The sequence below is a fragment of the Odontomachus brunneus genome, unplaced genomic scaffold (assembly GCF_010583005.1).
Source record: "Odontomachus brunneus isolate Ranch 3 - 2012 unplaced genomic scaffold, Obru_v1 Obru_scaffold_045, whole genome shotgun sequence".
NCBI classification, from domain to species: domain Eukaryota; kingdom Metazoa; phylum Arthropoda; class Insecta; order Hymenoptera; family Formicidae; genus Odontomachus; species Odontomachus brunneus.
This window is the reverse complement of record NW_022639495.1, coordinates 709,498-733,866: the sequence shown is the minus strand read 5'-3', so window position 1 is coordinate 733,866 and position 24,369 is coordinate 709,498. Positions and strand designations below refer to the sequence as shown.

Sequence of the window (24,369 nt, the reverse complement as noted above, 5' to 3'; positions counted from 1 at the left end):
GAGAGAGAGAGAGAGAGAGAGAGAGAGAGAGAGAGAGAGAGAGAGAGAGAGAGAGAGAGAGAGAGAGGGAAGGAGAGAGAAGAATGAATGTTCTAAAGTTTCTTTCAATTTTAACCTTGAACTTTTTAAATGCAACATATACAAAACACAGCGTGGCAATTATATAAAGAAATTGAGAATCACGTCCAAAATTAACATCCATCTAAAAATTAACCAAACTACCAAGCTCAAGAGAAATCGCGCTAATATTCATGTACCACGTTCTTCGATGCCACTTATAAATCCTACTTTATGAATGTGACAAGATTAAAAATAGTGGAGAGCGAAGGGAGAATATCTCGCTCGTAGCCCGCGATTAATTACACAGGGTTTCATAATGTCGGTACATCGATTTTCTCAGCTCGCGTATATTTCGCGGAGATTTTCGCGCGTGTGCAATCGGTGTCGATTTTAGTGGTCGTCGTCGACACTCATAAAATCGAACGGTATGCGCCTGCTTTATATTCATGAATTCGTCACCAAGGCTGATTTCTACCGTCGAAGTTTCTATCGGTTCCCACGGCGGATATTAAAGCGATAACGACTCGGGTAATGTGGGGGAGTAATGCGGGGAGTAGGAAAATTTACGGTTAACCATTTCATTCGGCGTGGCCCACCGGCTCGGTCGCGCTAATGAACCTGAGTCCGTGACTTTAAGTGATCAACGTCACGTGTCGCCGGGAACGCAAAGTGGCTCGGCGGAGTTTGGCCGAAATAGTGGTACAAGTCAGTGATAACACGTCCGCCTGTAGAATCGTCGAGCACAGAAACCTCGTATTTTTCAATCGTCCTCGATATCGACGCGAGAGCAGTTCCGTTCAAGATAATGCTCAATTTTAGAAAGTCGACATGTTCTCTTGAAGTTTTCTCGCGCAAACAACGATTTATTTTATCTTCCAATACAAATACGTACAGTTCATATACCGTTAGTTTATTTTATATTTTGAGGAAGAGAAAACCAGGAATCATATATTTCGCACATTAAATATTAAATATTTACGATGACAGTGTCATAATCCAAATCAAATAATTCTAATTAATAATTTCAACTAAATGATTACGTTTTATCAATGTAACTATTTGACTATTCGATAGTCGCTTATCGTTATTGCATTATTTATGTTTTGCGCGTGTAGAGCGTATTAACAATGTCATCGGGAGAAATGGCGATTTTGTGAGAATGACAAATTACCATCTTTTTCACATAGATATTCAATATCGACCGCGATTTTATCGAACACGCGGAAAGGAGCTCTTGCGGACCTTTCACCAGAAATTGCTTACTAAATTCACGTTACGCTTCTTTCCATACTGTTTGATTTCCACAAGCAAGAACACTTGTACCTTATCACATCCTGATTTATAGTCCCGCGACAGAATATCTCGCGCTCATTATTATTTAGTTAGTGATAGTATTCGTACTCTCGCGTGCACGTTTAACATTTTAATTCTCTCAGTGAATTTCTCTTCCATTGTATCCCGCTTACGGCAAAAAGGAAAAAGGAAAATTGGACTTTTTCTCTTCTACTTTAGCGCGCACCGTTAAAAAGCTCACACAGTGAACGAAATATTTAAAGGGCGCGGTACTTCTCGCGCTGTTAACGACTCGCTGAAATTAGCAGTTCGCAGTTGCAAAAAATGCGCCTCATAGGGAAACTTTCCGGATTAGTGCGTGGATTTCAGTGTCACTCGACACCGGTAATACGCGTGTTAATGGGCGTTCATTAAACGAAGCATTCGATGGTAATTAGCCTCATTTGTTGTCGTAAGCGCCGATAAGCTCCGTCGATGCTTACGCGCGTTATGCACACACATATACACATGGTTTTTGGAAACCAGATCGTTGCACAACGGTATAAAGGGCTTAGAGATATTTGTTGAGAGAGTGTGTCACGAAGCCTGAAGTATCATATTGCCGCAACGTGAAACGCCTCCTATTTCACGCTTAGTTTTGTCGAATGATTGTGTAATAAATCTCCCGATCGTCGAAGTTTGTCATTCTCGATCAGCACACCGCCGTCTCTGAGATTCTCGTCCTAATTGAATCGCGGGATTAAGTCTTTCGCACAATTTTTCCGAGTTGTTTGAAGATTCTAGAAACCCGAGTCTGCCGTTTCACGAGCATTAATCTAACGATCCGTTCGACGGCATACGTTATAAAAGTGCTATAAATATTGTTATCTCCATCGAGGCGCGATCCTTTGTTAACTCCTGCCTGGTACTAGGGTCTTCTGGTCGGGACAATGGATCGTCGTGGAAATCCCGCTGCGACCTATTATGGCTCATCGACGATCAGATCAATCTTTCTTTCTTAGCTCCTTTGAACCGCGATTGATCGATTGATAACGTCAGGCGATGCAGCGCGTGGAAATGAGGCTTGCTGTATTTGCGTGCGTGATAACTGTAAATCAGGATATAGGGCAAGCGTCTAAAATTGCGCGTAGAAAAGAAAAACAAGAAATGACGGCTGTTATCAGTCGATAACGATTGACATGTTCTCTTGGAGTTTTTTCAACAACAATTCTTTTTATTTCATTTATTTTATTTTATTTGTAATATATATATAGTTCGTATATTATACAGGGTGAGGAAAAAGTATGGAAACCCTGAAAAATCTCAAAAAATATAAGTTTTACAGAAAAATGTTTCAAATAAAAGTTGTAGGATTTAAAAAGGTCTATTCAATAGTCTCATCAGTTTGACCCTGGCTGGCGTCGTTAAGGTGAAGTCAAAGTCACTTTGAATTTTTTAAATGAAACACCTCATATATTATTACATATTCTTATAGCTTATCTCGAGAGCAAAACACTATAATAAAATATTTTTTTGTTAAGAATTTTTCGAGTAATAACACTTGAAATTTCCAGCACTTTGACATAGAATACAAAATATCTCGTAAAATATTCATCTTTCGATTATCTTGCCTTAATACTTTTTTGCACAGAATAATGAGATAAATTAATTGGCTTAAAAAAAACAAAAAATTTTTTACATAATAAACATAAAAAAATTTTTTGTGCTTTTTTTAAGCCAATTAATTTGTCTCATTATTCTGTGCAAAAAAGTATTAAGGCAAGATAATCGAAAGATGAATATTTTACGAGATATTTTGTATTCTATGTCAAAGTGCTGGAAATTTCAAGTGTTATTACTCGAAAAGTTCTTAACAAAAAAATATTTTATTATAATATTTTGGAAAGCTCTCAAAATAAGCTATAAGAATATGTAATAATATATGGAGTGTTCTATTTAAAAAATTCAAGGTGACTTTGACTTCACCTTAACGACGCCAGTTAGGGTCAAACTGATGAGACTATTGAATAGACCTTTTTAAATCCTACAACTTTTATTTGAAACATTTTTCTGTAAAACTTATATTTTTTGAGATTTTTTAGGGTTTTCATACTTTTTACACACCCTGTATATTAGTTTATCTTATATATTGAGGAAAGGAGCCAGACGTCATGTTGTATCTCGCGGTTGAAATATTTACCGTGACTAAATAATATGTTCAGTGTGAAACATTGTGTTTTGTCAGGATATAACCGTTGATGAAAGAGGATTTATATTTCACAATATATGACAATCGCAAAACAACTGTAAAATGATAATACTGGAATTATAATATTGAAGGCTATTAAGGATATTAAGCAATATAATATTGAAATATCATGATATTAACAGATAAATATCATGGTATTAATGTGATAACGGTAAAATAATTTATTATCGATGGATATATATTTACGTTCATTATTATTGTAGAATGAGAAGCTGATAATTCCGGGTTTTTTTAAAAACAGCTTTTTATATAAACTATTGGAACGGATTTTATGCTACGTTACGTTAGACTCGGAGATATATACATATATAATCCGTTGCTCTTTAGAAATAATATGTAAAATCGCGTATCTCCGATACTTTTGTTGTATTCTTATCTTTGTTGGAAAGAGTACTTGACATATTTTTGTATTCTAGAAATTTATAAGAAATTTATAAGAGATTTATAATAAAATCATATCGTTGTACAGTGCATTTTTACATTACAGCAAAATATAAATTACAAAATACAATATTTTCGTACGCCGGAAAAGAAAGAGTTCGCAGATTCTCGAAAATACAAATGTTAAGTAAATTTTTCATTCTTTTGTAAAATTGAGAAATAAAGTGACGTTGGAATAATTGGTTTTACGGGAATGTCGTTCTAGCGTGTCGACGTCATTTTAGTCACTCGTTGCAATTGCATCGGACCAAACGGCACTACGAACTCTATCGCGTTGAGTTTCGTGTGTAATTCGCATAGAGAGATGCAGGAGGGTGAGAGAGGGACAAGAGGAGGGAGAGTACTAACTGTTATTAAGATGTAACTTAAACTTTGTCGTGGGAACTGAAAGCGACAGAAGTCGGTCTTTGCGTTGAATAATTAAGATGCGAATGCATGTAAGATTACCAAACAGCGCGTCGTAGGCGAGTTATTCGCTTAAAAGCGCAGACAGTTTCACTTACGAATTCAACGGCCGTGTAATCCGCGCTTCGGGACAAGTAGACTGATGAGAATAGCTCCCAAGTGGCACGAATGAATCGTGCATCGTAGGTTGGTAGTGGAGCAAGACAAAGAGAGTTTCTGCTAATGACTAATCGTTCTTTGACCGATTTCTCTCTCTTGCACCTAAGCACAAACTAATAGCACTCGCTCGTCCGAAAACCATTTCTGCATTTAAATCAGCACAGAGCTGGATAGCATTTCAGTAAACATTGTCCGAGTCGTGCATTTCTCATTTACATTGGTAGATATTGATTTTGGTTGCGCGCGAAATGTAATATCTACATTACGGATCTTCCGTTATCTTGCGTGATTCGTGGAACAAAATCTAATCGAGGGGAATTTTCTTTGTATTCTGATTATTTGCTTTTTGAGAATAAGCGCAGATTTCGTAGTCTACCTTGAATATAATCGAAGGAACTTATACGCGCAAAAATTAAAAGTTTCTTCCTTCTTTTTCTGAGTAACGTATAATATCTTCAATGTGAAATTTTTTACCTTGGAATTTGAAAGTTTCATATAGAAAAGATGTGACTTTCGTGCAATTTCAAAAACTAAATTTTGTTGAAAGAAAATATTTTGTACATGATGAAACTATGAGAGAATATAAATGTCACTTGAGGGAGCAATTATGAGATAAAAGAAGAGAATACGAAGAATGTAGAGCACAAACGCAAATGAACATTACAAAGATCGATAATTGCTACGAAAGGATGAATATTAACTGCCATTAATCAATGTTAACGCGAGAAATGCTTTGATGGCGTAGTGAAATGCGCTATATTCGGCCGATATTACTCCGTACTTGATGAGATGTTACGCGAAGGACTTACTAGCATTTCCCAACTGGGACTGGAGAAATTTCCGGTATTGAAGGCAATTCCGTCGACTGTGTGCTGCGATTTGTCTTTGTTAGAGTGCAATGAATTAATCTCTCTGATCATCTGTAATGTTGAACAGAACTTCGTCGATAATATTTGGACATGATATCATTCTTCAATGAATATCTTTCATTATAAATCTGAAATGATTAAAGCAAATTCTTTTTATTGAAAGAAATAGGCAATTCCCGAACATTTTGACGCTTGTGTTTTCACATCGCTATATCGCCCTTTTTTTAGTTAATTTGTCAAAATCGCAATGAATGAATTTTTCTTTCTTTCTCTGTTTTATTTTTTATTTTACTCAAAGAAATGTTATAACGGTTTCTTTTGCCTTTATAGAATGTGATACATTTGAGAGCTTCGCTTTTTCCTTCTATTTGTTCTGTCCTTTTTTTTCGTAGTAGTAGTAGCCCGTAGTAGTACCATATAAAACGATATTCGCATGAATTCTAGAGGAAAGTCCCATCGCGAAATTTTTTAAACGAAATTGCGACCTTTGAGCGTATCGACCTAGCGTAAGGAGCATCATGCTCGTAAAATGCCGTTTTGTCCGCAAGATAAGTTTCCCTTTCCAAAATTTTTTACCGCGCGCGCGTGTTTAGGAATACACGAATATTTGAATACAATACAACGGAATATTTCTCCCGGAAGAATAAACGCACAGAGAGTTTTATCACCGGCGACTTTTACGATGGACGTTTGAGAAAGTTCGCAGAAGTCAAGAACGATTTGCTCGGAGATGCAAAACTTGAGGTTTCATATAAGAAGAAAACATCTCCGTAGACACGTTTAGCATTAACGAGGATCGGATGTTACGTTAAAAGCGCTCCGAGACAAGTTGTTACCGCAGAGTGCTTCACGTCACATGTTACTCACCCGGAGTTAACGCCTGCATCATCGAGCGTATGGTGCCAAAATGGGACTACGTGTTCCAACGACGTGCCGTTATATCCGAACAGAATATAATTATGCGGAAACATTCTGCCGTTTGTTTTCCAAATAGCGTCGGCCGTTCGCCTGGTAAAATACGGTCGTTGAAATTGTAATTAATAGACGGCGCGGCGCGCGTAAATAACCGCGACGATATATACAAAGCGACGAGTCCCGGTGGAATACATGTGAGAGAACACCTGGCAGAGATCCAGGATAATGTTTGGTACAATTCCTGGACGCCGGTTCATCATTCGGGCATCGTGAGATCGACAGTCGGATAAGAAACGGGTCGATGATGGCGAAAAGAAAAAAAAGAAAGAGGTAAATCGCGAGCGCAACGGCGAGAATGTTTTTTCTTTTTCCTAGGCATGTGCCGGGTGTGCCAGAAAATTCTTCCCGAGAGGAATACTAAAATGGCAAGAGTAAATGTCCCGATGAATTTGTAAAATGGGCTTTTCGATTTTTGTTTGCGCAACTTTTTCACTCGCAACTTTCGGATATTCGACCGATCGGAACAAAATTCCGGTCGAAGGGAAGTCTCTGCACGAAATGGACTGGCGTTTTCTGTACTTTAATTGGTGCATTCGTTTCGAATTCTTTTTCACGCGCAACTTCTAAAGACCGCGACTGTGTGTCTCGCGCCGCACCTCGTCACCAAGAAAGCGCAGATCCGCAAAAGGCTGTCGGAATTGTAAATAGCGTTCGTGCGTTCGTTCGGTTAGCCGGATAAAAGTAACTTTTCCGATATTGCGGCTCACTCGATTTTCCTTGCCTAAAAAACGGCGATATCGGTCGGAGCTTGACGAATTACCGGATCGCCTTTGACCAAAACCCTTTTTTTTCGTAACTGTTCGCGAAATGAAAGCTACAAAAATTCGCCGATGAAATTTCTCCTTCGGGTAAATCGCTTTTTTCTTTGCCGTGCGAATTTTTCAAGACTCCCGAATTGCCCGGTTACGTAACCGCCGCGGCTATAATCCGGCACAAACTTTCCGGTGATCCGTGGAAATTGCTCGGGAAACGTTAAAAACGCGGAATTGCACGAACGCGTTATTATCTCTCGCGTGTCGGATGTTTTTACTTGAAAGAGGACAGAAAAAAGGAAGCAGAGAAAAAAGGAGTCAACTCACTGAGCGTAAGCGCGCGCGTTCCGGTAGAGAGCAGATAGCCCGGAGAAATATAAAAATATGTCCTGCTCAAATAACATTTTGAACGCTCTGCCGGTCTTCAAAATAACAGACGCATAAACAAAGATAACCCCGGAGCGTCAGCGTAATGTCGAAGAACTTATCTCCACACAGCGGGAACGTAACATCAACGAATTATCGCCAATTACAATTATTGTAACGCAATCCGTAATAGTTAATTGGAATTATATATACGTGTAAAATTGCGTCGATTTCGAATTGCCATCACTCGAAACTGAAATAAAAAATCGACAGAATTACTTCCGTTCTGATATCAAATGTCGGCTTTTCAATGCGGTGCCATTTCATTGATGCTTATACAAATACGAAATCAGACATGTTTAACGCGTGGCCTGTTCTATTAATACTAATTACAATTATCATATTAATTGGTGTTGATTTGCAAAATATAATACAGGTTAACCGATTAATATCAAACACGAACTCGTTTATACGCGTTTTAACAGTTACGCGAACGTTTCGCTTTGCGAAACTGAAATCCGCGACAGAGAAGAGCAAAAAGCTTTCCGCGAGATGTAGAAATTCAAGAACCACGAGCTAAGTTCACAAGCTGTTCTCACCGTATACGTAGGAAACAGCCGTTCCGGATCGTGCTTTAAAAAACGCATATGCACAGCTCCGAGGCGTGCTGAATCAAAAATGCAGCCGACCGCCGACTCGCCGAGCTTCCGGAGCGCTTGCGTTTCCGGGATCGGAAACGCCGGAGTCGTTTTAAGAGGGCTTTCTTGAGACGCGTTTACCATCGGTTAACGCTCACGCCGGTAACTGCGGATGCCTCTGCACATCTCTCTCTTCCTCCCCCTTTCCGCTTTTCCCTTTTGACCGCTCTCACTCTCCCTTCCACGTATACGTGTGTTGTGTGTGTGTGTGTATATGTGTGTGTATGGCCAAGCTTCGGCATTTCGTAGTCCGAGTGCGCGGAATAACTGGAATAGTTTCCGAATGTGCGGTTCTTGGAAACACGCGAACAAGGGCTCAATTCCATTGGCCCCTTTCCGATGCGATGATGCTTTCGTCTACTTAGCAGGTGCATGTGCAAACGTGGCTGTACAGCGCGTCTCTAATTCGCGTCACTGCCGTCCAATCTCAGCGCACGCTGATTGAAGTCATTCACCCTTTGGTGCGCTGCGCCGTGACTTTTCGAGCAGAGTGCTACTCGATATTGAATCTGCGGCTCGCCTCCGGAATAACAAACGCGCCGGGAAAACGTGAAATTAGCGTCTCGGTGATTTCATTAATGCTTGAAATAAGACTGAAAATCGCAGAATTTCAAGTGCGATCGGCCTTGGAGCAAAATCCGCCACGTACGTGTGTATTGTGCAAATATAGATACGTTAATTCTGGCGTAAAATGTTTATTGGACGCGCACGTGGAGCGGAGCTTGTAATATTGGTTTGTTGATAATTAGGAGTAACTGCGCGCCTATGAATGCTCGAAAATATTGTGCGCCGTGGAGTATTTATTCGCTGATTTATGCTATCAGCTGCGAATTAGCGTGGCGCATGAATGGCGTCGGGTAACCAGCCCCGTACGTAAATTCGGTCTAGAACTTGCGCATGACTGACTAATTGAGATTAAACGTGGTAATAATGCCGATATAAATCTTTGCCCTGCTTCCCTGATACTCGTACTCGCGCCAATTATACAGAGCGCGCCAGGTATGCCGTAATCCCTCGCGACGGAATCGTGATAAATCGTTGATAAATTTCAGGGTGATATTCCCCTGCCGAGAATCTGATCGGACAGATTCGACTTCCTTCGTGTTTCCTCACTTTCCAAATTTATATGTCCTGACGAGTCCTTCAAGTTCAATTAGTTTATTATTTATCTGTAGCTTGCAAGCATAATTTTTTAAAACCCTACGTCTTTACATAACCAATATCGTAGAAAAATGAACAAAGATTACTTTCGTGATTCGACAAAATGTGTGTGTATGTGTGTGTGTGTGTGTGTGTGTGAGTGCAGTTTAGAGAAAGTGATTTTATATTCGAGTGTTCTGTCTTCAATATCACATGTAATTGGTGTTCAAATATAATTAGTACCAACTACGCGTGGAACATCTTGAACGGGAATCGTCTCCTCTGAGTTCCTCCCGCGAGGAAGACGCTCGCGTCTTCAACCGAGTACGAAGTCCTAAAAATCAGGATTATTTTTTCTAAAGCCTTGTTTGCTTCCTGCATCCTTTTATTCGCCAAGCCGACGGTGAGACAAGAAGACAAGCTATCGCGAAAAATTCAATTTCGGATCTCCCGCCGACGACATCGATCTTTTCTCAAAACGTGCAATGCTTACACCGTTCGTTTACCATCCGATATACTTGCGGCGTCATGCTCATGCTATAGCGACGCTCGAAGAAATGCGTTAGCAAGTGGCTACGTGTCGGTACTACCGCTGACTGTTCCTTACGGTCGAACAAGTTTTCACTCCGCGTTCTGGAATGTCTTCAATCCCACCGCCCTGGTATCTCTCTTTCCGATATACGCCGCGTGGTTTCCTGTCACGAGATCCCTCCGGCCTCAAGTTCGACCCCGACGCGAAGGTAAACTTAGCTCTGTACCCACTCGTGTAGCATACATCATTGTCGCGCCAACGAGATGCTGATCTTTTTATTTGCTCTTAAAGTCGCCGCGCCAAATACCGTATCGAAAGCTCGTCCTCTTCGTCCCCCGACGCGAGTTACAGGTCTCCAGCTACTATGCCAAAGCCGCGTTTCCGCGCTCCGTTCATCCTGAAAACACCTCCGTTTAGGATGTTCGCGTCTCCCCGTGGCCGGGTAGTTTGAGTTTCTCGCGCGACGAAATGGAGCTCACGCAACTTCGACGCTCGTATTTGAATATTTAATTACGCGAGATACCCCTCGTGATTATTTCGGGGTTATTATTCGCCGTTCTCTTAAGCGAATATTCTCTCACATTAACGCGAAAATTGCCAATTGAAAATTTCTCTTATCGCCTGTTAATGCTCACTGATACATGTTAAAGTGTCTCTAAACCTCAAACTAAGATAATCTTGAAGAAGAGCCTATTAACGTTATTTGTACCGTTGAGGTTTCTAATTCGCGACACGTTCTTCGTTATTAATAATTTGCAAGATCCTCTTATATACCCTCGATATGCACTTTAAAGAAAAATCGCATTTTAATGAAACGATGTGTAATTTCCAGATATAATATTGTATAGAGGATATAGTTTGAATGATGAATTATGTCATCGTTCCAATAAAGCCGCAAACGTACATGTTATACAGCCTGTAAATGATAAGGGTATCCGCTCGTGGTTATCCGCCAACCTTTCCACATGTATCAGAATTTAATTTTCTCACATTACCAATTAGCAAATTTATATATATATATATATATATATGTATATTTGTGTATGTGTGTTAATTGCTGATATTAATTAAAATTAATAAATAATACTTTACATATTCGTGATTTAATTCGCCGATTTTGGAAATTGCGTAACCAACCGTATTTTTAACCGTATAGAGTATCTACTTGCTTGTCAGCTGTTCTTATTTTTCTAAATTTAAGCAGCGGTAGCTGCGGCTTGGGGGGCACCGCATGGTAGTTTCGGACACCGCGTAGAACAGATAGGAATTGAGGTAATTATTTAACGCCGCTAATTGCAAGTGATTAAATCAATGGAATAAATAGGGACAATCCCGCGTCGGTTGGCCGCACCAATATTTGAGCTCAGCCGCATTTCGTAGCGCGGGTGTGCGCATTTCGGGCATCGGCGGACCGTGTGCGTCATCGAAATTGCAATGAACCGGAGGAGAGAACGATCGGCCGATCGCGCCGCGAGTGCAGTACTTGTAAATCAAACTCCCGTGAAAGGTAGTCCGGTATCGCACCGTTCGAACTGTTGATTATCCCTCACAAAGGCTAATCAGTATAAAAGGTTTTCACAGACTCTCTCGGCTCGCGTGACACGGATACATCCGTGAGATTCAACGCTGTAAATCGAACGTTATTCATACTTTGCCGCCGCCGGTTATACCGGCATTAGAGTCACGCGACTGTCTGTAATCGATAAATCTTTCTTTAAGTATGCCGCACTGCACAACTTGTGCCACACATACGCGGATGATACTTCTCGCGTATGCATATTATAAAGTACGAGTGTTCGTGTAAAGTAACGATCTTGAGTCCGACGCGGATAGTGTTTCATCTCGCGTATTTACATACACACATACACACACGCTCGGCGGCACGCTCGGCGTCCAATTACCGTGGTTAAAAACGTTAATCCGGCGAAATCGGATCTCACGAGGATTTTGCATTTCTTGCGTAAGATTTCATTGCGCGAAACACATTCGATCGAGAGCTGTTCGTCGCGTTGTAAAGCGCCGCGCGGATGGAGAGGTGTTATATTTCGGCTCATATTAAGCGCAATTTTACTTCAACGGAATGCAAAGCAGCGCGAGTCGCGCGCTTGAAGGCACTCACATTTATTAACAAGATGACATTCACAGACAGGCCCTCGTTTAGCTTTTCCCGAGTGCGCCTGTGCGCTTCACGAGTAACCTTAGCATATTCGCAAGCAGCTAGCGAGACGATTAAACTTCGCGGCACGGAAAATGCCGAGACGCCCGTTGCAAATGCACGTGTAGCGCTTGCACGCGAAAGAGGCAGGAGGAGAAAGAGAGGCGAGCGTAACGACATCGTGGTTCACGCATAAATCCTTAAGCACGCAATAAGGCAACGCATTTTTCCGCGGTGACCCGTGTATTGCAGGTAAGTTGGCGGAAAACCACCGCTCTCTAAAACCCAACCGCTATGACATCTGGCGTTGCCGGCTCATAAATTACTGGGTGTGCCCGTCAACGGCTACAAATCGTGACTCGTCTCTTTCTTTCTCTCTCTTGCAGAAAATTGTGCGTTGTCTCCCGCTCGTGCATCATTCGCGTATCGCGCGAGGAATAGGGGGAGGGTTAAAGGATGTCTCTGATACACGCGGAGTCTTTTCCCACTGCAGCGAAGCACGTGCTACGAAAATTACTCAGGAAGTCAGCGGCCTTGTTATTACGACACTGATACCGACCGAGATGAGCGGTGCCAAAGCACGTACCTTTGGAGGATTTAACCGAGATACGTTTAACGCTTTAAGCACCCGCCGGCGAGAATCCTCGCTAAAGCGCGATAGTGTAAATTGCACTTGACGCTGATATCCTGAATCTTTCCGTGCGCACGCGTACGAACGCGAGCGTGTGTATATGAGCCGCTCACGGTGTATCTGCTTGCTTGTTATGTATTTCCGTTGAGTATTATTCTACTTTTCTCACTCGTAGCACTTTGGGACAATGCTTACGGCGCGAGATGAAAACAGACGCGAGAAAGCATCGCTGTTGCAGCGTCGCTGTGGCAATCGTGGCCGCGCATCTCAAATGACTTTGCACAAAGCCCGACTTTTCTCGATATACGATCGAAGTCAAGATCGAAATCAGGATTGATGTTTCAAGTTGCGGCACCGAGAAAGGTTCTTTAATTAATTTCAAGTGACCTTATTGTTTCAGTGAAATTGCAAATTTAGCACGTTCTCAAAGCAGTAATGAAATAATTACTATGCTACCGAATAACATTCAATTAATTTCTTGAAACACTTTGGACAGTGCATATAAATTTTCAAGGGGTAAACGAGGTCTGGGAATATATGTAAATATATGGTAAATTTATATAAGTCTCAAGGCTTTAATATCAAGTGATGCTTGCGTTCTTGACAGCTCGATGCTTGAGCTGATAACGGGATGGTTTATAGCGTCATCATAAAAGCTCTTTATTTAATTTCAAGTGATCTTTATTTTAATTTGTGGTTTGATATCATACATATTTAATTCACAACTCTTTATCAATTATATAACTCGAATAAACATTTTTTCTATACTAACTTTACAAATTCTACTGAAAAATCAATGTAAAATTTCAAAGTACAACACAGGCTAACATTATACTATTATTCTTTGGTGCCATAAATAATTATTTACAATTTTCGGCTGAAGCTTATTGAGGCTAATTAAATAAAAACTTTTTAAAGAATTATTTAATATTTAATTTTCAAGAATTATTTAACATTTATTGAAATTAAGGATGAAAATTAGATGCAGGTAGAATATTGCAGTAACCGAATATCTATGACATAAAGATACAACGATAGTTTGCATAAACTTCGGAATTCTCTGTCAAGTTTGGCGGAATTTGCAAAATTAATGTGGGTCTAAAATTTTGGGTGCATTCAAAAGATACACGCAATGTTTTTGCGTCTAACAATAGAGCCAAGTAAAGTGAAAACATACTGAAAATCAAGATGAGAAGCTTTAATTATTTTTTGTAAGTTTTATTTGATTACCGCTGCGATTTAAGAGAAAAACATAGCTTCTTCACAATTTATTTCGTCTTATTCCTAAACGCGTAGTATGATTAACATTGAAGATTAAACTTTAAACAGTTCACGTTTGTGCGACGACCTTGTGCGATCACGCTGCCGTCTGATTTTTCTCATGATTTTTCAAGTGACTTTTACTTCATCAGAATTTCAATTTAAGTCTTGATTCCCAAATTAAGCTGTTGTAAAAGAATGTTTCGTGGAATCTTTGTCGAGGAAAGGCCATCTCGAAATTGATCAAAGCCACACTAGTTGAAAGAAGATACGTTACTGCACCGTGTATAAATCTCAAGAGAGTCGAGCGCGAGGATCGTTGATATGAGCGAACACGGTAAACCGTACACGTCCTCGGGGCTCTCATAATACATAGCCGAACGAGCGCTCTCTTGATGGGCCAATGTTCGAGTTCATAGCGGGTGGCTTATGGACGGCATCCGTTTCAAGACATACCGGAGGTTGACTACGATATTAGACGGTACGCAAACTTCCATTAACTGTGACCTTAGTCACAAGGTACTGCCGTTCATTCATCGGTCATCTGGATGACTCGCGTTACACGTGGCTTTAGTGCGAATGGTCATGCCGTATGGTTGACAAAGTTGCATACGTGTGTTCGTAGGTCTCGTGCCGTTCGCCGTATATTAGCATATCCGTGTAAATACGGAATTCCCATGGTATGCAAGCGGTGCAAAAAAGTAAGTAGTGCACACTTTTCCGCGTTAAATCCGCGATGTGTACTTCGCACATCGTATCAAGCGCGGAAATCGTTGAGGAGCGTAAAGACACACCTGTGTCCTCGGCGCAGCTATCTTGATTAACGACGTCATAAGACGCCGTAAGAAGCGAGAAAATGTATGCCCAAAATTCTTGTGGAGCATGGAGAAATAAATGGTTATGTCCATAAAATGACACTTGTAATCGATTGAACCCACACATTTGTGAAATATTCCGAAAATTTCTCTCTTACTTTAACAATCAATAAATAGCCGTAGAATTAACGCGGCAAAATCATGAGGAAAGGCAAATAACCATTTTTCCGTTTAATATATTGAAATGTCATTATTTCGAATTTTTTTCTTTTTTGTTTTTTATTTGTCTTTAACTGTTACTTTTGACATAAATTTATTTTTTATTTTCATTTCTATATATATTTATTATATATAAGATATAAGAAATAAGATATAAGAGATTATATATATTTATTTATTATATATAATTTATTTTCATTCCTATATATATTAAATTATTTCTTGTAAGAGGTATTTTTAATTTTCATATGAAGAACGTTTGAAGCTTTAACAACGTTAGAAGAAAAGTTGCACGTTAATTTTATTAACTGTTATTTGTTGATTGTTAGAATAAAAGGAAAGTTTTCGAGATATTTTACAAATGTGCTCAATCAATCTCAAAGTTTCACTTTATGCACATATACTTTTATTTATCAGCAAATTCTGTACTTTTATTATCAGCAAATTCCGTAAAAATTTTCAGCATACGTTTTTTCGTTTGTGACGTCATCAGTCGAGAATTTCGCAGAGAAAAATCAAGAGCTTTAAGTCTTTGCGCGTCTGCATCAAAACGATCCGTGAAACTCCGGGATGTTTGGGGAAAGTCTACTCGCCTGTATGCTCTTAACAGCTGTTTTATATAAAACGCGTCTGTTGAATCATTTCATATTTTATTTTGGAAAATTATTTTATTTCTTAGTATTCTCGAATGAACATTCGTACAGTGATATCATTTTGACATAATTCTATTCTGTACAATGACTTACGAAAAAGGCAGGGAGATACGTCAATTCTTTGCTTGTTCTTGCGAGTTCTATGTGCCGCTATTTCTCGACTCTTTTCTTGCGTTTGAGTTTGAGTTCGAGTATTGAGGAGTCTTTGATGTATCGATCCTCCTATACGCGCTATTGTTGTATAAAGGAACACCCGTACGATTGCGTTTTCACGGAGCGGAACTAAGGAAGGCGAAATAGTTCGATAGCTATCGGGGTAAATATCGAGGAGGTGGGTGGTATTGAGGCGAAACTGCTCGATGCATGACTCGCGGAAAGCTTATCTCGCAACGGATGAAATTCACTTTCACGGAGAGGGTGAGGAGAAACTTTGCTACACAAATAAGTACGCATATTCAATTTCTTGCATACCGCAACATTTTAGATTTCGTAGATCAACAGCGGTGTTTCCGCCGCGGGCATAACGTTAATTAGCAAAGTGTTTCGTGGCCCGGCTAATTGGCCGCATCAACGAGCACGTCAAATATTAAATTTTGATCACCCGATCGAATAATAAATGTATCAGACACAATCGCGACAGTAAAACATAGAAAGTCTGGCGGGCAATTTTCTGTTAATTAGAGTTGCGCTAATTAATTAGCTTAGCGTACATATTTCAGTACCTCGTTTCGCTCAACGAGTTTAACCGATAATTCATTTCTTCTGACGCTAAGCAACGTTTTTATTTTTTCTGCCGCGGTCCTAAAGTGAGATCGTGTTTATACATTTGTATGAAAAATGCATACTGATTTGAAAAAAATCTTTTAATCCCTTTTAATCCCTTACCAACATATTTATTTGTAAAAAGCCCGCGAGAGATATTTTTCTATATACATATTCATTAAAAAGGTAAGAGATCCTTCGTGAATTTCTCCCGCTATTCGGCTTTGCTACGTGGCTTTTTCGTATTTCAGATTAGAGAATCGTTTATCGCAGTGGATGCGTGCCAGGACGATGGACTTAAGGTATTACCGCTTGCGTCGTTAAATCTGCTCGATGACGCTCATCGACTCGTTACGTCGCTTTGGCCGGGAACTTTATTCAGGCTCAACGAGACTTTATTCGCGACCGGTCTCACGGTAAAAGTCGGTAGGTTATTCACGCAGTTCAGTTAGCTACGTATCCACACAGATGCCTAGGCATCGCGGGGCCGCTAGTTTCCAATGAACTCTGGATTTTAATAGACCATGAGGTGAAGAAAACGAACGTTCGCTAAATTGCTCCGCTGTAAAGAAGATTTCGCGAGGGCAGTCACTTCCGCGCGCTCGCGCGATTCTGCGATTTCTTTCTCTCGAGAGTCATCGCGCGATGGATAAAGTTAAAGGAACGACGGGAATCCGCCTTAATGATGTTTTACGACTTTTTAACGATCTGCAAGCTTGCGGAATATTTAACAGATTATAACTCTGCGGCGCGCTGAGTCGTTCCGGATGGTATGCAAAAGTGAATGACAATAATATTAGCGGGGTATAAAAATATTCTTAAAAGTTGGGCGTCCGGGCAAGAAATATGGATGTGGAAAAGAGTATTCCCGACGCGTCCGCGAATACGCTTCGCGGAGATATTCTCGCGGAATTATATAGTAACTGAATAAGGAAAACGGACGGGAATCGTTGCTCAAGTGCTTCTTTCAGTTCTGGAAGAAAAAAGGAGGAAATAAAGGAGGAGCGGTCCGTTAATTGAGTTTTGTTTAACGAAATTTTTTTGGATTTCTAATGTATCCCGCTCGTGTAACAGATTACGCACACGTTACCATCAGTTGAATAATGGTCCTGGATTAATTGAGTTAGCGAAATCGGATCTTGCGCGATAATAAGTAAATTTTTGCTTCTCGGACGGCAGCCGCGCGCGATAGCTCTTTGCGGTTGAAAATAAAACTATGTCGCGAAACTGAAAATTTATCAGTGTCGCATTACGTGGCTCGAACAGTCTTGCAATCCGTGTATCTCGTGTGTATGTGATATTAACGAATGACGAGGACCAATAATTAAAGTAAGTTTCAACTTGCCGCAAAACGTAATATAAAATTTAATTAAAATGTTTAGCCGCGTATGTATGTTTTAATAGAAAATGTATCGAGTAAATACCAATGCCTGGATAACTAATTTTGGACTTTCTTATTGTTTAATATATATATTTAAACATTTGACAGAAAATATATATATTAAATATATATTAGATATATTAAATTCTAATTTAACTTTTAACCCTTTCGTTGCTAATTTTGTTTTTTAAAATTAAATATAAAAATTAAAAAATTAAATTAAAAATTGAAAATTTTTAAAATTAAATATAAAAATATAAAAATTATAATTTTGTTTCTAAAAATACTATTTTTTTTACTTTCATTATATTAAGTATACATATATACAAGGTATTCCATTTTAAATCCCCTAGGCAAAAATCTCGAAAAATATGGAAGATACGGAAAAATATTTCAGACAAAAGTTATATTGTTCGATGGAGGACATAAAACGGTACCAATGATTTGATCTTGCATGGCGCCGCCAAGGTTAGGTCGAGATCAACTTTGTTTTTTAAATAGAAACATATATTTTTTACGGAATTTTATTCTATGTAAAGAAATAAATAACTTATTTAAAAAAAATTTTTATACGATTTCTATTTTCTAAGATATTTATGGAAATATCTAAAAAAATATTGGTTTTAATAATTTTTTACTTGAATTCTATCAACTTTATCGAAAAATAGCAAGAGATAAAAATTATCTATTTTCTTCTCATAAAGCTCTGAAAATTTTTCCAGAATTTTTTAATTAATTTTTTAATTAAACTACATTAATTAATACTACATTTTATGAATTTTCTTGAAGTACTAAAACGTTAATTAAAATTTTCTGGAAAAATTCTCAGAGCTCTATGAGAAAAAAATAAACAATTTTTATCTCTTGCTATTTTTCGGTAAAGTTGATAGAATTCGAGTAAAAAATTATTGAAACCAATAATTTTGTAAATATCTTAGAAAATAGAAATCGTATAAAAATTGTTTTCAAATAAAAGTTGTTTGTTTCTTTACGTAGAATAAAATTCCGTAACAAAACTACATGTTTCTATTTAAAAAAGCAAAGTTGACCTCGACCTGACTTTGGCGGCGCCACGCAAGGTTAAATCATTGGTACCGTCTTATGTCCTCCATCGACTTATATCACTTTTGTCTGAAATATTCCGTATCTTTCATATTTTTCGAGATTTTTGTCTGGGGAGTTTAAAATGGGATATTTTGTATATATACGGGGTGCTCCGCCACTACCGCATTATCTCTTAAGGACAGATCCTGAGGGAATTTGAAGAAAAAAATCCTAATATAAAAATGTCAAGGCTATAATACTTTAATAATCCTAATATAAAATTCTAATATAAAAATGTCAAGGCTATAATACTTTTCAAATTATAAACGGTTAAAGTTGACCAATTATATTGGCTATAGTACGCGCGCTTAGGTACTGTACAATACCCAATGATACAGGTGCATGCATATAAGTAAGAATTTACATAAGATATGAAATTAGTTGTAAATCTCTGAAAAAAACGTTAAATGTGTGACAGCTTATTGATTCTCATAAATGTATTGTGTGATATTTTATTCATAACATTTTGACGGAATTGTTATTATTTGCGATATGTTTATTTAAATGATAAAAAAGGCAGATTATTATTACATACGTTGTTGTATGTATAGAACTTCCGTATCAATATTTGAAAAAGGGACGACATGCATGCATCTGTATCATTGTGTGTTGTACCGTATTTGAGCGCGCGTACTTTAGCCAGTATAATTAGTCAACTTTAATCGTTTCTAATTTGAAAAGTATTATAGCCTCGTGATTTTTGCATTCGAATTTTTTTATTCAAATTACCTCAAGAATCCGTTCTTAAGGGACAATGTGGTAGTGACGGGATATCCTCTGTGTGTGTGTGTGTGTGTGTGTGTGTGTGTGTGTGTGTGTGTGTGTGTGTGTGTGTGTGTGTGTGTGTGTGTGTAATGTATTATAATTTTAGGAAAAAAATTTTAAACTTTATGTTTTGGTGCCAAAGGCGTAGGACCGGAACATTGATGTCCTACTAGGATTGTTGGGAGAATATATTTGATAATAAGTAGAATAATAATAAGTAGAATGATAGTTGATGTATTCTGAATGCCAAAAATGCTGTTTACTCAATTGTATAAGGTTATTATTAAAATATAAGTCCTATTGATAATAAAAGGGTTAAACTACTCGGCGTTATGCTCGGGTTACTATAAAGTGTGGAAAGGATGAAATCACGAGGAGATTTCAGATAACCTATATTTTCTGTAGGGTAACTAACTGCAAAATTTGGCCCAAATCGGTCAAAGGGTTTAGGAGTTTATAGGGAACATATAGACATTCTATTTTATACATGTAGATATATACATATATACTTACATATTATGTGTTGAAAATTTATGTTCATATCGAAAAACTAAAACAATAATAATGCTCAAGTACATTCCTGGGAATTGGTACTTTTACTTTGTACATCTCATTTGTATGGAGTTTCACTCGTTAATCTCATAGCTGCCGCAATTAAATGTCACTGAAACGAATTAAAATCCCGTTGAACTGAGTCTCAACTGAAATTGAGCGAAGAATAACGACCACACCTACTCGCGGAAGTAACCGCTGACATTTAAATAACCGCGATCCTTTGTAATTCGATTTTCACTGTCTGGTAATTAGCGAACTTCCTCTGTGTCAGGAGTTGCGCGCTCTCGCAACTTTTGCCACGTTTCCCGTGTGAGTGAGATTGGTATTGTTTACTTTACGGTTTGACGTTGGCGGCTCAATTCGCGCGCACATGCGCGAATTAAGCAGCGCTTTAACGATGTTCATTAAACGAAAGATAAACATCGTCGATCGCGCTCACACACCATTGTCGCGTCCTCGATTATGACGATCATTCTGCCCCGCGGAAGTTTACGCACGGGTTGCGAATTTGTGAACAGATTGACGAAAGTTAATCCAATGCGTATCGCTGGAGGAGATTGATCTCCCCGGTAATGTATTCTGATCGGGATTAAATGATAAACGAATCGCACCGAAACTCGCGCGTCATTATACACGCTTGAAGCAACATCCTACGCTCATATATAGAGTGTCCCGAAACTACCGCATGTTATTTTAATGGCAAATTCTTTAGAACATTTTAAAACGAAAACTTTGATACAAAAATGTCGAGGCTATAATAGTTTTCAAATGGGAAGCGATTATATTTCACCAATAACAGGGCTGAGATTTCGCGCGCTCAGGGACGCTGAAATGACAAGTGATAAAGGTGCCACACGCCGTATAGAATAGTGGACACCTTTATGGTAATAATTGATCGACATTTTAACAGATTAAGTTGAAATATATTTACTTGAATCATATTTAAGATGTCTTACGACTATTATTTGTATAAAAAATATACTAATGTAATGCGTAGAAAAGCGGCAAAACATATTATTACAATGTTATTGTAAATTTATACAATGATCATAATATCGTAAAAAAGTGACACTAATAGGAGCACCTTTATCACTTGTCATTTCGGCGTGCCTGAGCGCGCGAAATCTCAGCCCTGTCATTGGTGAAATATAATCGCTTCCCATTTGAAAACTATTATAGCCTCGACATTTTTGTATGAAAGTTTTCGTTTTGAAATGTTCTAAAGAATCTGCCATTAAAATAGCATGCGGTTTCGGGACACCCTGTATATATAGAGAGCTAACTACGCTTATTATCGTCTCGTCCATGCTGTTGTTGACTTTGTGGGTCTCGCTCATCGTATAATTAAACGAGAATTATCGACGATCGACAGCGAAACGCACTGTTTTCAGAACTTTTTTTGTGCTACGCACAAAATCGTGGCAGTTACCGTCAACTTCGCCGCTGCCGCGTTGGTATTTCACGCACTTTTTGTATTTTACAGAAACATTGTATCGATTGTATGAAGAAACGAAAATGGGAAGAAAAGTAAATCAACGGATATAATAACGTTACGCAATTGATTACGCATACGTTTGACGCGAAAGAGGTTTTTGCACGAGCGAATTTTAGCACAACATTAAATTAAATTTGTATTAAGTTTTCCCCTTCCTTTCGTCCAGCTACACTGAACTGTGCACTGTTCGGTCGCCGCGTTATTTTCCGCTGCCGTAAATATTGTTTGTTAAATATGTCGGCGCGCAAGACAAGAGTTCTGTCTTTATTAAAAGGCGCGGAAAAATCGCCCGTCGTTTCTTGCAACGACATTTGGATCCCCATCCGTGTAACATTGCCTTTATAATTCATTATCACACTGAACGTTAACAAAGGTCACATGACGCGCGCACATATGTTGAATGAACATATATATTATATGTACTTCCATATTCGCAGGCGCCAGAGTTTAGAATATTATCGAGTAATTAATTTATTGTAATGAATATTGCATGTGTTAAATATGTAATGGATAACTGCGCGATAATTGCAATAAAATTTTCAACAAAGCAGCGCGCTTCTCACATATTATGTACACGTTGTTTACATATGGTGTGTGCACGCGCGCGCATGCACGCATTTATTTTCGGAATTAAGACTTGATATTACGATAGTGGTTTGCGATATTACATTCTTTACCCTTTAATTAATTATTCTGCTGTCGCATACCGCGCCTTCCGCTTCTTTACGGAGCGCGAGAACTATGAAGGGAAGGAAAAGCTCAAATGAAATGAGGACGTGGAAAACTACACATTTTTGGTACAAAAACTTCTTTCTTGTTCGTTCGCAAAAGATTCTCTTTTTTTCTCTGCCCCCCTTCTCCTTCTCACACATATTCCTTTTTTTCGTGTAGACGTGTCGACACATATGGTTCTGATGGAGAGGCAATATAAAGCTCTTTGTACTGTCTCTTTTACATTTGACAGGTTACGTTTGTTAATTGGATAGTAGCATTGGTAAAGGCAAAGTCGACTTAATTAAACATTGCTCGCTCGTTAGAATTTAGTGAGTCGAACAAGTGTACGCGAGTGTGTCCTTTTTACGTCCTAGCGTCGGGGACAAAAGCCGCTGTGGATACGTATTCACGGCGCGTAAATTTCCGAGACACGTGGCGAGGGTGTCCGCCGACACGAAAATAAAATCAGCGCACCCCGCGGATCGGTAACATTGATACACACAATTCAATATCGCATTGTATCGTTCTCTCGCGCGCGCAATCGAGCACGAGAGCGAGTGCGAGCGAGAAGCATAATACGCGCGACAAATTGTCTAAAAGAACAAATCGTTTGAACGCGCGGCATATCTTGCAATATGCACATCGCGTTTTGCTCTAATGGCCGGTCGCATAGATATGCGTAGAATTTAGTATCGAACGGTCGACACGTTTAACGAAGAGTGGATGGGATTACCCGATAAAGCCTGAAAGTAATTCAATGTCCGTGTCTATATCGAAAACCATTAACGATGCCGCGCTTAGTATTAGTTAAATTGCGCTCATTTGCATTAATTTTGGTTTTTGCTAACTGACTAACGAAATGCTGATTAAGCGGATCACGTTATTATTCGTTTGCGCGCGCGTTAATACGTGTAATTAATACGACACGGCATTATTCACGAGTTCGCATTCGCATCTGCTGCTATCCTGTTCGAGAGTAAAATCGCGCTGCGGTGCAGCGTGTACCTTAGACGAGCGAGCCCGGAATTATTTATTGGAGATTGAAATACGTTGAGGAGATTATTGCGAATCTATTTTCGATGGTGCTGCTGCGGGTGTTAGCATCTTCTTGCCGTCACGCGAGCGATGACTGATGAAAACGTGCGTAATATTAATATCAGCATTAGATTTGCTATTAATTATTCAAGAAATATTGATCAAACTCGTCACAGACTCGCTCGTTCTCTCGAACGTTGACGCTTGTGCGCGGGCGCGCGCGAATAATTTCGCGAAAAATAATAATCCGGAGCGTTTTCCGCGAAACGATGATTTTTCATTTATCCTATCACGTTTCTCGCAAGCACGGACGATACGGAGGAGAGGTACCCACCATTACGCGAGCGTGAGTAACCGTGTGTAATTTTCGCCACTTCTTATCGCTACCCCGCGATTACTTCCCTGCTGCCTTATCCCGAGTCCATAGGAGAGCTTTCCTCGACGGAAGAGCGTGCAGCACGCCAGCGATAAATTTCGCGTTGTTCGCGCGCAACCGGGAGGAAATCAGGCCCGTGCGACGGAAGTGCTGCACATGAGCGAGGGTAGGCTTGTGTTTCGGCCTTGTTGCGAAGTGATCCAAGCGCAGCTGGCACAACGAGACGATTATCATCGCGTCGCGTCGCAATTTTCCACGTCCGAGTCACGAATTTCCGCGTTCAGGTTTGCGGTGGATCGCAGCCCGAATTAGTCGCGTTCAGTCTTGCGTCACCGGTCGTTGGTCTCATCTCGACCGGGCTTGGCGATTACGGTAATCGGGTTTACGAGCGTCGTGCCGTGCCTTTCCTCGCGTATCTCAAACTTGTCGCAACATATTGTCGCGGGTCACCGGCTCTCGTCGCTGTCAGGCAGATAATTACTTCCAGAGCTGTTGGTAATTCGACTACACA

The 24,369-nt window shown here is 39.4% G+C and overlaps 1 protein-coding gene across 5 annotated transcripts in view; it reads left to right on the top strand.

Moving 5' to 3' along the window:
- Positions 1 to 24,369, top strand: part of LOC116844708 (alkaline phosphatase-like) — a 204,733-nt gene that overhangs the window by 46,571 nt on the left and 133,793 nt on the right. The window contains exon 1 of one of the 5 annotated variants that reach the window (XM_032816606.1): positions 15,290 to 16,859. The exons of the other annotated variants lie outside the window; for them this stretch is intronic. The gene's annotated coding sequence lies outside the window, so the exon portion shown is untranslated. Of the gene's footprint in view, positions 1 to 15,289; positions 16,860 to 24,369 lie in introns of those variants that run through there. 5 annotated transcript variants of the gene reach the window in all.